Source organism: Leptonychotes weddellii, chromosome 1, assembly GCF_054177405.1.
Source record: "Leptonychotes weddellii isolate Sample4059 chromosome 1, ASM5417740v2, whole genome shotgun sequence".
Classification (NCBI taxonomy): Eukaryota; Metazoa; Chordata; class Mammalia; order Carnivora; family Phocidae; genus Leptonychotes; species Leptonychotes weddellii.
In genome coordinates, this window is record NC_138369.1 from 128,940,477 (window position 1) to 128,951,164 (window position 10,688).

Consider the following 10,688-nt stretch of genomic DNA (forward strand, 5'->3'; position numbering starts at 1 on the left):
TACCCTTGGCTCGTTTAAAAAGTAAATGACTAGTCTGTTAGTGGTTTTTAGAAAATGACTGGATTAAGGGAATTAGCCCTTTGAGCTTCACCATGCCTCTGAGCAGGAAGAGAGCTAAATCATGAGAGAGGAAGTTGATGGTTTAGGTTTGTTAAAAACAACACAAAGACCATTTCGGATGGGCCTGGGCGCTGTCTGTGTGTGTGCTGCTCCAAGCTGGCCCTGAGGCCTGGGAGGTCTGGAGCCTTCAGATCTAGAGTGTTCTGCGTACCCTGTGTACTAAGTCAAGAGTTCAATTATATTTAACTGCAATTAAAAAATATTTATTTTTAAAGATCTTATTAGAGAATGTGTGAGTGTGTGAGCACAAGTGGGGGGAGGGAGAGGGAGAAGCAGACTCCCCGCTGAGCAGGGAGCCTGACCCCAGGCGGGGGGAAGGGGTGGGGCCTTGATCCCAGGACTCCGGGATCATGAGCTGAGCCAAAGGCAGACGCTCAACTGAATAAGCCACCCAGGCGCCCCTAAAAAATATTTGGTCACAATATATCACCAAAGAAAAGAAGGTAATATTAAGTTCATTTGGGCTTTGCTGTTAGACCCGGATTCCATTCTAGTTGCGCTTGATCTTAGAAAAGTTAAATTTTCTGAGCCTATAAGCTGGGGGACAGTCATCCCTGCTTTTTTAGAACGGTTGTGTGGATTAAATGAGGTTGCACAGATCAAGTATTTTGCTTAGTGCGTGGACCATGACAAGTACCCAATAAACTGTAATCATTATACATTTTATTTTTTCATGTTCCTGCCGTTTCTATCAGTAGCTTACATTACTCACTGACCACAACTCTGTGCACACTTGTCTTCCCATTTCCCTTCATTTCATTTTATTTTTTAAATAGCGTGTTCTTTGGGGCGCCTGGGTGGCTCAGTTGTTGGGTGTCTCCCTTTGGCTCGGGTCATGATCCCAGGGTCCTGGGATCGAGCCCCGCATTGGGCTCCCTGTTCAGTGGGAAACCTGCTTCTCCCTCACTCTCTCCCCGTGCTTATGTTCCTTCTCTCGCTGTGTCTCTGTCAAATAAATAAATAAAATCTTTTTAAAAAAATAGCTTGTTCTTTGGCTACAGACTCATTCCTTTTTATAGATCATGGACACTTTTTTTTAAAGATTTTTAAAAAAATTTTTATTTATTTGGCAGAGAGAGACACAGCCAGAGAGAGAACACAAGCAGGGGGAGTGGGAGAGGGAGAAGCAGGCCCCCCGCAGAGCAGGGAGCCTGATGCGGGGCTTGATCCCAGGACCCCGGGATCATGACCTGAGCCGAAGGCAGATGCTTAACGACTGAGCCACCCAGGGGCCCTGATCATGGACATTTTCAACTCCATTTCTTAAAATGCTGTTTCTTGGTAAGCAACGGCAGAGGTAGTACATTTCAGGAAGACACTTCGCAAGGGTGACGCCAGAGGATTGGGGGCTCCTCAGAGTATCAGGAAATGCAATGTACTTTTTGCCAGATCCCCAGTTCCCTAAGTCACAGGGATTCCTGCTGTTTTTCTCCCTCCAACCAGCCTGCCAGCTTTCGCCAGCATCTCCTGGGTTTATTGAAAAGATCTTAAGGGAGGCTTTTGAAAAAGCTGCCCAGGCTTGTTTGCCAACAAGGAGAATCAATGAATCAGCAAGGATTCGCTGGGTACCTTACTGAGTCAAGTCCTGAAGAGGGAACACAAGCTGAACAGACAGTCTGCCCAGAGGACAGTGGCATTATAACCGGGTGATAAGAACTCTAAGATCATTATGTGCCAGGTGCCTTGGGAGCAGAGGAGGTGGCTTCCTGGAGTAGGTGACATTGTGATGACTTGTTGGGGAAGAATAGGCATGTGTCAGGAAGGGGAGGGGCATGCCAACATTGCAGCTGGAGGGAACAGACTGGGTTCAAGTGCTGAAGTTTGGTAAGCCTGGAGGCCATCCTTTTGTTGTGCTCCTGGGATGAGCTGGAGGTAGCTTTTATGTGATCCTGATCCTGGTGAGTGAGGCAGGCCTGGATCATGAAGCTGCTGGTGTGATATCTTGAGTCCTTTTGACTGTAGGCAAAGGGAGAGAGCAGAGGAGAATAAGCAGAGGAATGATGTAGTCAACCTGTGTTTTTTGTTTTTGTTTTTAAAGATTTTATTTGTCAGAGAGAGAGAGCACAAGCAGGGGGAGCTGCAGGCAGAGGGAGAAGCAGACTCCCCGCTGAGCAGGGAGCCCGATGTGGGGCTGGGTCCCAGGACCCTGGGATCATGACCTGAGCCGAAGGCAGACGCTTAATGACTGAGCCACCCAGGCGCCCCCAACCTGTGTTTTTTAAGAGAGATAGCTCTGCTTAAAAGTGGCTCACTGCTTCACTTTAACCATGAGTGGAGGAAAGATCTAGTAGATGTGTCTCACTGCACACTGGGAACACAAAGGATTCTTAATTTGAAGCAAATTAATTTTTATGGAAATGTGACCTTGGGGAATGGAAGGACCTCCCTGGAATCCTTGGCTGGAGGGTTCCGAAAGGCCAGGTCAGCGCCAGTGCTGGTCTAGGGTTGTGCTGGTCTAGGGTCAAGTTTTCATCGGTCTGAGTTGAAATGATAAGAAGAAGAAACATACAACGTAGTTTTTCTTAAAGTAAAATGTGTTCAAGTTCAGCAAGTGCTTTTATTCTCAGATTTCTGTCTTCTTACATTTACACTGAAATGGCTATTCCTGTGTGGTGATGGTAGTGACATTGTCTGCATGCCCTTACGCAGCTATGCTATGTCAGCACGCTCTCTCCAGCGATTATTCTAAGGATCCCTGAAATCCGTCTTCAGAACCGCCGGGCACTAGTGCTTTTGGGTTACGCAGCACCACCTATTGGCCCAATGAGACATTGCAGTCAGGCTAAATTTCAGATCGTGGAGAGATAAGATTGTGTAAAGTCATTGCCCAATAAATCCATTAAATCCAAAAGCTGCTGGCCCAGACCCATGGGTGCTTAAGGGGACTCATCCCAGGGAATCTGGGAGGGGAGGGAACGGGTTCGCCCACCATCTGGAGTCAGATGGGGGCCAGCTAGGATCTAATGCCAGGGAAAAGGGACTCGGTAGGGGCTCTGAAGACCACCCTTAAATCTAGGAAAGAAACCAGGGGCTGCCTGGGAGGATGCTGCGGGCAAAGGGAGGACATGCAATCACTCACCAGTGACAAGTCCTAGGATGACACCAGCGCCCTTTGGGAAGCCCCAGGCACCACTGATTCTTTTGTTAATGTTTTTACGATTGCCATACATTCTCATTGTTCATCGAACATTCAGAAAAGCACGATGAGAAAATTAAAATTACCCAGAAAGCCTCTTGGAACTTTGATATATTTTCTTCCAGTTTCTTTCCTGTGCACATACATGTTGTGTGTATTATAGTGTTATGAAATTAAGGTCATCCTGCTTCTACTGTTTTATGACCCTTTTTTACTTAATATTTCATACCACAGGCAGTTTTTTATATCTTGAATTCATTTTCTCAAATGTTATTAAATGTCAAATTTTAAAACACTGTATGGTTTTCATTCTGTTGAAATGCAGAAATTTTGTTATTTAATACATTGTTTTGTTAACATTTTTATTTGTAACATGATTTTTTTTAAGATTTATTTACTTATTTGAAAGAGAGAGAGTGCATGCGTGTTTGGGAGAGCTGGGAGAGGGGAAGAAGGAGAGAATCTCAAGCAGACTCCCCACTGAGCGGGGATCCTGATGTGGGGCTGGATCCCATGACTCTGAGATCACAACCTGAGCTGAAATCAAGAGTCAGTCACTCAACCAACTGAGCCACCCAGGCGCCCCTATTTTGTGACAAATTATTTTACCAAATACTGCTAAATGGCTTTCCAGAAAGCTTTCTCTTCTTTATTAAAACAAACGTAGGGGCGCCTAGGTGGCTCGGACGGTTAAGCGTCTGCCTTCGGCTCAGGTCATGATCCCAGGGTCCTGGGATTGAGCCCCGCATCGGGCTCCTGGCTCAGCCGGGAGCCTGCTTCTCCCTCTCCCTCTGCATCTCCCCCTGCTCATGCTCTCTCTCTCTCTCTATCTCTGTCTCAAATGAATAAATAAAAATCTTAAAAAAAAAACAACAAAGCATATACGTCAGTAAAGAGAGGACTTATATTCTGGAGATATGTTTTAAAATATTTTTGAGTGAAGTGATCTGTTGAGAATAGTCTGGATGGTTGGAGGAAATGAGCCACGAGTTGATAATTGTTGAAGGTGATGATGGGGTATGAGGGGTTATTGTACTCAAGATGGTGGATGTTCCTTTCCACAAGAGAAAGTGAAGCAAAAATGCATGCGTTCTCCAGCTGGGGACATTCCCACTGGGCCCTCTGTCTTCTCTGACGTTGCCCTTGCAGGTTTCTCTGTTCCTGCTGACACCACCAGGATGGCCCCCAGGATGCATGACTTCCGCCCTTACGGCTCTGGCACTGAGTGTTCAGAATCCCCTTCTCTTGTGGGCCTCTGTGAGGTAGAGTCAGGGTGGAGTTTTACAAACCACAGAACCAAATCCTGAGGGAAACCTCTCCAGTCCTGTCACCAGCCTTGTTGTGGGCCCCATCCCGTGTTCACCCTTTATCCTGAGGCCTTGCTACTGAAAGGATAGCATGAGGTCAGGCCATATCAGCATGACCTGGAAACCTGCTAGACATGCAGAACCCGAGTCCCATCCCAGACCTACTGAACCAGAATCTTCGTTCTACCAAGATTCCCGGGGGGGGGGGCGTAGAAATGATCAAGTGTGTAAAGTGTAAAGCTTTGAACTAAAGGCAGCTCTGCTCTAATCCCAAAGAGCTGGTGGGCCTTGGGTAGCCCTGCTTGGCTGCCAGGAGCCCCTGGTCTCTTAGGCTCCCAGCCTTGTCCCACCCACCCACCCACCCCCATGACCCATCACCCATCCTAACTGCCCTTTTTTGAATAAATAATTCACTTAAAAATATATGCAAGGAATTTAATTGCCATGTTTATAATAGTAAACAATTGGAAACCATCAAAATGTACCGTAATAAGGGATTGGTTAAATATAACTATTTCATCTACAGAATGGGAATCAACACAGCAAATCAAAGAATCCTTAAAAGAGTATTTGACTAATATTCAATTAACATTAAAATTGATTATTTCTGAGATATGAGATTGTGGTTTTTTTTAACTTCTGTATCCTGTTCTACTGTAAAATGGCTTCCTGTTACAGTTTTTTCCCCCAATTTTTTATAGTGGTAAAATACACATACCATAAAACTTATGCTTTTTTTTTTTTTTAATAGCAGCCATCCTAATGAGCGTGAGGTGGTATCTTGTGGTTTTGATTTGCATTTCCCTATGATTAGTGATGTGGAACATCTTTCATGTCCTTGTGGTCACTTGTCTGTCTTCCATTTCTTAATTGGGTTGTTTGGGTTTTGTTGTCCTAATTGCCCTTTTGCCAGATACCATGACCTGGGCCTCATCTCTCACCATCTGGTTTCACTGGCCCTGGGAATACTGCTTTCGGCCTTTCTCCTCTCTCCAAGCATGGGACGCGGGCTTGGCTCTTCCTCCACACACGCTAGCGCCTTCTGTCGCGGCTGTTTCTTGTTTGAGGGAATTATCAGCCTGTTCTTGGAGGAGCAGCACCGTGCACGGGTCTCTTGGCATCCCCAACCAGCCCGACTCTACACCTGTCCAGGGACTGCTTGCAGTCCTGCCGCTGGTCTCCCAGCCCCTCCGAGCCAGGCAGCCTCCGGCGCATGCGTGCACGGCCCGCGGCCCCGTGCTTGTCCCCCAGCGGTCACCTGTAGCCTCGAGCTGCCCTCTGGCGCAGTGACGAGGCTCTCTGGGCTCTCGGTGATGAGAGGAAGGGCAGCTTAGCAGGAGCAAAGATCTGAAATCACAGAAGCACTTGAGTGGTAGGAAATGGTGGCTGGACCAGGGTGCCCGGAAGCAGGGAGAGCCCAGAAAAAAAAGTTGGAAAGGTGGCCTCGGGGGATGGTTTTGTCTCTATGATTAGGTTTTAAGTTCTAGAGAGCCGACTTGTATCTTATTTCTCTTCATGTGCTCCAGGAAAGTGTGTCAATTACTTGCTTTTGTTGTTTTCCAGGTTAGCATTTTGATTTCATTTCCCTTTCTCCCTCCCTTCCCTCCAACTCCCTCTCCTTCTTCCCTTCCCTTCTTCCCTCCCAGCCCTTCCTCCCTTCCTTTCCTCCCCTCTCCCTCCTTCTCCTCGCCCTTCCCTCTCTCCTCCCTTCCCTCCCTCTTTTCTTTCCCCCTCTTCCCCCCCCTTCCTCCCTGTTGGAACTGAGTGGCTACTGTCGGGTCCTTAGAATGCATTAATTGTATTAATGTAAGACATCCCGTCTATCATGGGAAATCACTGGCTCCCCAGTCCCTTCCTCCCCTGCCAGCACCAGGGAGGCCCCTGGGCACAGTGAGCCCCCTGTGTCAGGGGCAGACCTCCAGAAGGACTCAGCCTCAGGGGAAGCCTCCCACCCTCTCTGTTCTTGGCCTGTCAGCTGCCCACCTTTCTCACTTACCTGCTTCCCCTCAGAACCTCAGGAAGGTTCTGGCCATGGAGGTAAGGGAGAGCTGGTCAGAGAGGGATGGCAGAGCTGCAGAAAATCCATGTCTGGCCTGTATTTTGTGTATGTGCTGCCGAAGCGAGCACTCCATGTCTGGCCTGTATTTTGGAGAAGTGGTTTGGCTGCCCAAAGCCCTGGGGTTATGAGTGCTGTGTCTTGTCTGATGCTTACGCTCTGTTTCCCTAGGGTGAGGAGGCTAACGGCTTCCTCTCATGTGCATTTATTTTTCTTTGTCTCAGTTACATAGTTCCCATTTGGAATAATTCTTATTTTCAACTCCTTTATGTCTCTACTAGGTATTTTAAAAAGTCAAGTATCAAATATTTCCAAATATGTCATCTATCCACTTATTCAGCCAACACTGCATTCCTACTATAGACCTAATATTGATCTAGGTACAGGCAGGAGAAAACGGGGAATGCGCTACCAGGCATGACATTTGCTTAACGTCAGACAGGCCATTGTTCCAGCTATGGCCCCTACCAAAAGGAAAAGAGTGGTCTTTTTGTCCTTCCCCCAAAAAACATTTCCTTCTTTGCCAAAAGAACACTCTCATTTTTTTTTAAGATTTTATTTATTTATTTGACAGAGAGACAGCGAGAGAGGGAACAAGCAGGGGGAGTGGGAGAGGAAGAAGCAGGCTTCCCGCAGAGCGGGGAGCCCAATGCGGGGCTCGATCCCAGGACCCTGGGATCATGACCTGAGCCGAAGGCAGACGCTTAACGACTGAGCCACCCAGGCGCCCCAAGAACACTCTCATTTTAGAATTTCTGGAACATAAGAAAATAAAATCTTTTTAGCTCAGATGTAGTCTGACACTTGAATACAACCACTATTTAACATCCCATTTTTCTCCTATTTAATCAACTTCTCTCAGTGTTTAGCATTTAGTCTGGTGTATTTCTTTTCTTTTCTTTTTTTTTTTAAGGTTTTATTTATTTATTAGAGAGAGAGAGAGCACAAGCAGGGGGAGCTGCAGAGGGAGAGGCAGAAGCAGGCTCCCCGCTGAGCAGGGAGCCCCATGTGGGACTCCATCCCAGGATCCTGGGATCACGACCTGAGCTGAAGGCAGACGCTTAACTGACTGAGCCACCCAGGCGCCCCTTGTTGGCCCTTTTTGTTTCCCATGACCCCCTTTCTGATTCTGTGGCGTGACAGCCAGGACTTGAGTTTGTCTGCTCTATCGTCACTTCCCATGACTGCACCTGCCTGGGACCAAGCAAAGAAGGAATGGAGAGGGGGCAAAGCAATGAGGTTTCCCCCGTCCTTCTGGGACCACAGGCTACCCGGTCAGGGACCAGAGTTCTCTCGCTTGGAGCTGTGGTTGTCTCTCTGGCCGCTGCCGTCCCTGCTGGTGTGGGTTTGCTGGGCAGCGGGGACAGAGCGACAACGAGTGTAGATTTCCTCCCCTCACTCAGACCCATGAGTCCTTCTTCTATTCCTTGGACCAGAAGTAGAGAGCTTCTTTGGAACTCCTTCTGTCTTCGCCCAGACCACAATTCCAGTTTTCAGCTGTCTTTGAGTCCAAGCTAGGAGATGCCAGAGGGAGAAAAAAAAGTAAGCATCGCTGCTGGTTCGCTGTTACTTTGGGGTCTGGGTTCCTTCCCCGATCCACCTGCCATCTTTTACCTTTCAGGGTCTCAAATAGCAGGCCTCAGACTAGAACAGGGGATCTGCCTCTCAGATTCGCACTCCTGAGGGTGTACAAATAGGAGAAAGCCACGGGCCAATCAAGGATTTATCCCCATCTAGAAAACTTGCATTGGCCCTGTTACTTAATTAGCATCACCCCAAGGACCCCAGCCCTACCACCCACAAACTCCATCTCAGAGGCCAGCACTACCTTTATGGAGCATTTACTAAGCAGTAGGCCCTTCACAGACCATATTTCATCTAATACAATAAACCCACAAATTAGATGTTATTGGTCCCATTTTACAGACAAGGAAACTGAGACTCAGAAGGGTTAGGTGATTTTTTTTTTTTTTTTCAAAATCACAGATAGAGATGGTACTAGAATCCAAATTCAGATCTGGGTTACTCTAGCACCCACCTAGCTGCCTCCCAGTACAGACCGTGGCTTATAATAGAGTTCCCTTTCCAATGGGGGATGCTTAGCCATGCCTCTGGCCATATGCTTAGCCTTGTTCTCAGGACAGAATAGTCACTAGCCCATCCACTTAAACCTCCACATGGACCAGAAGATGTTTCCTGAATCTTCCCTCAGCCTCTTCATCTCCGGCCCGGGCAATCCCCAGAGGGCTTTCAGCAGGCTGCATGCTACCGTGGAAAGGGCATGAGCTTTGGAACCCACAGATCTGGGCTCTCCACTTGCCGCCTCTGGCAGACTCTTTAATTTCTTTGAGTCTTAGTGTCTTCATCCATAAAATGGGCATAATAAAACATATTTTCAGGTGGTTGTAGGGATTCGATGAAATAAGAATGTAAAGCTCTTGGCACAAACTGCAGGTTAGAGCAGCTGAAGAATAGGGATGCAGAAGAGGGTCCTGCAAGGGGGCTCACTGCTGCAGTGGGGCCCTGATTATTGAACAGTGTTGTTGCTTAAACACATATTCCCTGAACAAATGCTAAGGTTTTAATAAGAATGCAGCTGTGGTTATAAAAGCTACCCATAGCAGTTCTACTGTAACCTCAGAGAAAGAACCTAGTGGGTTATTCATCCTGAGTTAGTGGTGCCTGAATGTGGGTGGTGAAATTGTGGCAATCTTTAGTTCTTCTTTATATATATATATACACATACATATATATATATACATATATATATTTTTTAGTTTCTCAAATTTCTAAATCATGTATGTGTGCATGTGTGCATGTATGTGTATAATTTTGTACTCAAAGGAGATCAAACGTTATAGAGATAGACCCATTGTAATAACTGTGCTTATTAGTGAATTAAAAAATGATCTGAGGTTGATGGTTCCTGATTCCCCAGAGGGTCGATGGAGGAGCCCAGCTGGAAACCCAAGCTCCTAGACTCTCAGAAAAATGCAGAAAAGCATGTACATGTTCATTTGCAAAGATAAGTGTTCTGTCCCCCCTCTTGGGCCCTTACCTGGCTGTCCTTGGGGCCCTGGGATGGAGACTGAGCCTTGAGGACCCAGACTCAGGGCAGAAACTGGGATTGCCCCCACGGAGGGGCCAGTGGTGCCAAGGGTTGCTGTGGAAGGGCCTCCTCCTCGAGACCCTCTCTTTAGCTCCTTGACTGGGCTCCAGTCTGGGCACGTCTCTTCCAGAAATGAGTCAGTAAGGGCCTGGGTGCAGGATGACCTAGTGGAGGGAAAGCTGCAGAGGGCAAGAGGCCCAGAATGGGCTTTGAGACCCCCCAGAAGGTGGCCTCTGGCTCACCCAGAAATGGGTACCTCAGTTTCATCAAAGGGAAGTGTCCCCTATCCTCCCAAACTCATTGGCATGACAGTCACCCTGTTCCACAGTCGTGCCCCATCTCCTGAGCATGTGACTCCCCACTAGCACTTGGCCCGGTGCTCTGAGGGTCTGAGCACCTCCCTTTCCTGGCCCAGGCCCTCGGCATTTCAGCAAACATGGGGCTCAGACTGCCACGTGAATCCATCCGGACCTGTGTGTAGGCTTTGCCGAAACCATAAGAGGTGTCCCTCAAATGGTCCCAGAGTGCTGGTGACAGCTGTATAACATGACTGTGGGGACACTGGCAGGAGTGGAAGAGATTTAGGGGAATTCAACGGTCTTTATCTTATTACTATTGTTCTCTTGGCAAATTGTTTGCGTTGACTCAGCAAGCAACCCCCCACCCCCCCCAGCTGTGAGTAGGGCCACTCTTGGAGCTGTTTACTTCTTGCCCGGCCGGCTAGGACATGGGGGCAGGGACTGAATTAGTCATCTTTGTTTTTCAGCACCTTTGGGTTCAGGGATTTAGTAAGAATTGAATGAATAAATGAATGAGTGAATGGAATGTTGGGCAAGAAATCATCAGAACCGTCCAGCGTCAGAGCAGAGCCCTGGAAGAGGTTTTCCACTGGTGCTGAGGCTGAGCTACTACTCTTGAGCCACCCCCCCCCCCAACGTCACCAAAACGTTTATTTTCTGT